The 5,333-nt window shown below is 32.9% G+C and overlaps 1 long non-coding RNA gene across 1 annotated transcript; it reads left to right on the top strand.

Moving 5' to 3' along the window:
• Positions 1 to 1,557: 1,557 nt before the first annotated feature.
• LOC110700184 lies at positions 1,558 to 2,989 on the top strand. The gene is made up of 2 exons (XR_002507164.1): positions 1,558 to 2,308; positions 2,689 to 2,989. It is a non-coding gene; the product is annotated as an uncharacterized LOC110700184 (long non-coding RNA).
• Positions 2,990 to 5,333: the final 2,344 nt, after the last annotated feature.

Genomic DNA, 5,333 nt, shown 5'->3' on the forward strand with positions numbered 1-5,333 from the left:
CTTTCCCTTTGTCCTTCGCTTTTGAATCAGGTGTATCTTCGTTTGTAGTTGTAACATTTTCTTCCATATCAACTGCAGCACTCCCGCTGGGCTTGGTTGGTGTAAAATCTACATTCATATTTAAATCTGAAAATTCAATTTCATCGCTTCTTGCAACAGTTAATTTTGTTATATCCTTTTTGGATGCATCTTCAGCGGTTTCAATAGTTTTGAGTGACCATTCTAAAACACTGCTTGAACCTAGTGAATTAGATGGACCGAGTTTAAAGAAAATTGTCTTTTTCCTGAGTTTTTCTTCAATCGCTTGAAATGCAACCACATCACCCTAGAAAATACATTTGTAATTAGCATATATTTTATCAGTGTATTGTAAGCTATTCTAATTGAAATATAGCATTGAAAGGATATGTATCTTATTAACAATATTCATTATAAGTAGAATGTTTCCAATTGCTTTTAAGTTAAGTGTAAATTTATTAGAAGTATTATGTAAAAGAGCCATACAAGATCTTTCATAGCTTTGATTTCAGCTGCATTCTTGCCGAACAATTTCTCTATGTCATTGTTGAACGATGTCAATGTTATTGAACTTGTCACATCAACTGCCTCGAATTTAAAAGCAATCCTGTACAACAAAAAAATGATAAAGTTAATGATAGGGTTAATTGCATTTTTCACCTGATAGCTTAATAAGTTAAGCTTTTACATAGATCAAATATAAAGGTATTGTTAAATTATATCATTGATTGTTTTAAAAGTTGGGTTTTAACTAACCTTGGAGCTGAGACACAGTTCTTGTTGTCACAGACAATGCATGTGAATTGTCTTCCATCAGGAACACTGTATTTTTTCCACAACCAGAACAACCTATGTAAACAAATACATCATCCAAAGTAGCATTTGGAATGATAGCTTGAATCCAGTGACGTTCTTCCATCAGTGCATTTGCAGCCTACATGAATTTATGAAAATAATATTAATACTGTATTATTTTAATTCTAAACAAAGACATTATCTATAATTCTTATACCTTCTTGTCTTTCAGTTCTTCAATTGTTTTCATAGTGTTCTTGTGTAAGATCTCGAATCTGTAAAACTCTTGCTTGTCTATCTTGTAGTAGCTGCTTTTGTGCAACAGCCCTATACATGTATAGCAAATAATTATGTTATCACGAATGAGAGTTTAAGAAGTTAGAGTAATTATTTGCTATTAATTAGTAGTTGTAATGACTTTAATTACCATTCACGTAAGACATTCACCCTATCTCCTTTTGGGTTATGAATAATCCTTGTAGACATGCTAGTTGATAAGGCAAATGCTGCACAATAGATGACATGTTAGCCTTTTAATTCGTACGAACAATAAGTAGGATTTCTTCTAAATTAATTAGTTTATGTGGTTCTACCTCTGCGAGGATTGTGTTTAAGTGTTGTGAAGCCAACTAAGTCAAATCTTTTAGCCTAGAAATTAAGAGCATCATTTGCAGCTCCTGAGAGGTCATTCCATGCAGATGTGGTCAAGGTCTGGTTATGGTTGTAGTAAATAAACAACCAGTTAGTTAAGTAATTGCACAAGTAACATAATTATGTTATGAATTAGTAAAGTATTATTTTTTTTTACATTTGATCTATGATGACAATCTCACGGACATAGCTTTGGTTGTTATATTTGGAGTTGACTTGTCGTGCTTCTTCTTCTACAAATAGTACCACTCCCAATACATCTGTATAATTTGAATAAATTTTCAGATCAATAAGCTATCTAAAAATTGGGAAAAGTTAGGTGCATAAATATGTAGATAGTAATATAATTAGGGCTGGCAAAAGCTGACACGACACGAAAACCCGACCCGAACCCGACCTGAAAATAGCGTGTTTAGGTTGAGATTTTTGACCCGAAAACTTAAATGGGTCGACACGAACCCAACCTGATAATTAAATGGGTTAGGTTAAGGTTGAAATTTTCAACCCGAAAATGACCCATCTAACCCGGAAAAAAAAATAAAAAAATAAAAAACCCGTATAAGTTAAATAGCTTTGATCCCTTCAAAAAAAAAAAAAGTTAAATAGCTTTGATGGCCCAAGCCCAAATAAAGGTTTTATAAAATCAAAATCTAAACCCTAAAATCCTACACGTTCTTAACTCTCAGCCGTCACTCTTACTTTTCCTCTCATGTTTCATTTTTTCTTTCTCTCTCCAGATCTAGAGAATTCAAACAACTTGAGAGTTGAGACGTTGAGCCATTGTTCTATGTGAGTCGCACTTCTCCTTCACCATTCAAGTGTTCAACCTATATCAATCGAAAAGGTAATTTACTGATTTCGATTTTCATTTTCTACGATTTTGCTTTCATATATTTGTTGTTGTTCTTGTTGATATGCTTAAATTATCTGTGGTTGTTGTGTTGTTAGTTGCTGATATAATTTAGATTTATGTTATCTTGTTGTTGCTTTAGATGTTTTATAAACTGATTTAATTTAGATCTTAATATCTTATGCATGTGTAAACATGTTTTTGTATGTTATTATTGTATAATTACTTCAGTAGTATTTTTGTTTTGGCATGATTTATACTTTTATTACTGATTTAATTTAGATCTATGCATGTTTGGAAATTATCAGCATGTTATTCTTGTATTGTTACTTTAGTAAATTTTGTTTTAATAGTTTGTTATAATTTTTTTGCAGATTTCTTCCGGTGAGGAGGAGATTAATTTGAACCGTTGATGAAAGTCCTATTATTGCATGATGCATCCTTTAATATTGTTTGAGAACTAGAATACAAATTTGTGTTTTAAAATCCTTAGTATATTTGTAATTCGTTAAGTAGAACTTCATTTGGCTTGTAATTCGATAAGTAGGACTTTAATTTGCTCGTAATTCATCAAGTAGGACATCAATTGGCTTGTAATTCGTTAAGTAGGATTGTTACTTTACTTTGGTAGACAATTTTATTTTGGTTGGGGTTGAAGGCTTGAAGCATTGAAAATATTGTTTTATTGCATGATGCATCCTTTAATATTGTTTGAGAACTAGAATACAAACTTGTGTCTTTGAAAATATTAAGTGGTTTGAAACAAAATGTTATTTGAAAAAAATCAGGTTTTTAAGGTCAATTTCAGGTCAATCAACCTCATTTAAACCCAATAAAAAATCAGGTCAATTTTGGGTTGACCCGAACCTGAAAATATCAGGTTCAGGTTGGGGTTTTCAACCCGAAAACTTAAATGGATCAGGTTCAGGTTGGGGGTTAGCTGATAAAACCTGAAAACCCGAACACAAACCCGATCTGACCTTATCCGTTTGCCGCCCCTAAATATAATGGGTATACCATATTCACTATCTCCGTCAAATTCACTGAAAATTGTATCAATTGGCCGAAAATATGTGTTATTAACAAATTTTTAATGATTGATACATACATATGTAGTAGGATATAAGTAATAGCTTAAGTATATGATAATACCATATCTTTCATCAGCTGCACTCTTGGAATTGAAGCTATTGACTGATATTGTGGTACCACATGGCCTGTTTTAGGGCAGACTGGTTGAACAACTGTTCGATGACTGAAATGTAGTTGAAATGGTAACTGATCATGGACAGTACGTCATTGGTCATCTAGTGGCTTCACAATAGCATTAGAGATTTCATGCTCTCCATTGTATGCAATAGCTTCGTTAGAAACTTTAATTTGATCTCCGAATAGAGTAACACACATCTTGTTATTCTAAAATAAATTTGAGTATGTGTAATTTAATTCAATGCTAAAAACACATGTTGTAAGATTTAATACTTATTAAGTGTGAATCTTTGGATTTCCTGAATGTGCAATACATAAATTTCTATTAACTCTTGGTTTTTTTTTTTTTTTTTTTTTTTTTTTTTTTTTTTTTGGCTGAGCTAATCTGACACTATGATATTATTTTTCATCTTCAATTGTGTTTGACTTTAGGGATATTGGGTCATCAAAGTTCTTTTGGCAAATAGGTTTTGGAGAAAGGAAACAGATTAAAACTCTAGTCCAAATTAATCAATATAAATGCCACAAATATTGTTTATCTTTTTTTTTCCTGATAAATATGGAGGTTAAGCAGAGCAAGAGAGCTTAATGTCGTGGTTCATCTAATGCAACTAGCACTGTCAAAAACCGAACCGAACCGGTGAAACCGAACCGATTCAAACCGATCCGAATGAGAACCGAACCGATTAAAAACCGATTTTTTGAAACCGAAAAACCGACCCGAACCGCATTTTAGTAAACCCGAAACCGAACCGATCCGAATAACGTTAAACCGTTTTAGAACCGAACCAAATCTAAACCGAACCGGAAAGGAAACCGAACCGAAAATAAACCGAACCGTTTACAAACCGAAACCGTTTAAACCGTCATAAATACCGTTATAAACCGAACCGTTATAAACCGAACCGTTTACAAACCGAACCGTTTACAAACCGAACCGTTTACAAACTGAACCGTTTATAAACCGAACCGCTTATAAACCGAACTGTTTATGAACCGAATTCTTATAAATCGAACCGTTTACAAACTACTTACTACTAAGAGTGGTTATTGGGCGTGTCAGTGTGGGTCGATGCAAATCATTTAAGGGGCGAGTCGGTTGCAGGTCAAGATGAATATTTAGCGGGACAGAAATAATAACCAATAATTCGAGACAAATAAGGAACAACATATCAATATGTAATGTGACTAAAACTATTAATACTTGTTCTATGAAATTAAAACATTTTAACAATGAAGCAACACAATATATATTAAACATCACTAGTTCACTACAATACAACATCACGTCTTCTTAATTAGATGCAACACTTTCATCTATCACTTGTTTACCAATTTCAAGGACGTCTTCTTCAATATCACAATCATAACCACGTAACCAGTTTTGTGTGGTCACCAACGCCTCGACATTCTTAGGAAAAAGCGCACTCCTATACTTGTTTAAAATACGACCACCCATGCTAAAAGAAGACTCTGAGGCTACCGATGTAATAGGAATGGCCAAAACATCCCTAGCCATAACAGCTAATATGGGGTACACAGTAATTTGAGATTCCCAATACTTAAGAACATCGTACTTCTGCCCTTCATAAATTGGTTGCCGAGGAGTACACAAATAAGAATCAATCTCCATCGATGGCCGATTTGATGAGTCATCCTCATCATCATCATCATTATCAACATACTAGAAAAGTTCAAACAAAATGCTTTTATTAAATAATAAAATTAAAACATACAATTATTAATTTTGTAAACCATAATAAACAGAAATTGATTACCTTGAATATATCATCATCCAAGTGACTATTTG

The sequence above is a fragment of the Chenopodium quinoa genome, unplaced genomic scaffold (genome assembly GCF_001683475.1).
Source record: "Chenopodium quinoa cultivar QQ74 unplaced genomic scaffold, ASM168347v1, whole genome shotgun sequence".
NCBI classification, from domain to species: Eukaryota; Viridiplantae; Streptophyta; class Magnoliopsida; order Caryophyllales; family Amaranthaceae; genus Chenopodium; species Chenopodium quinoa.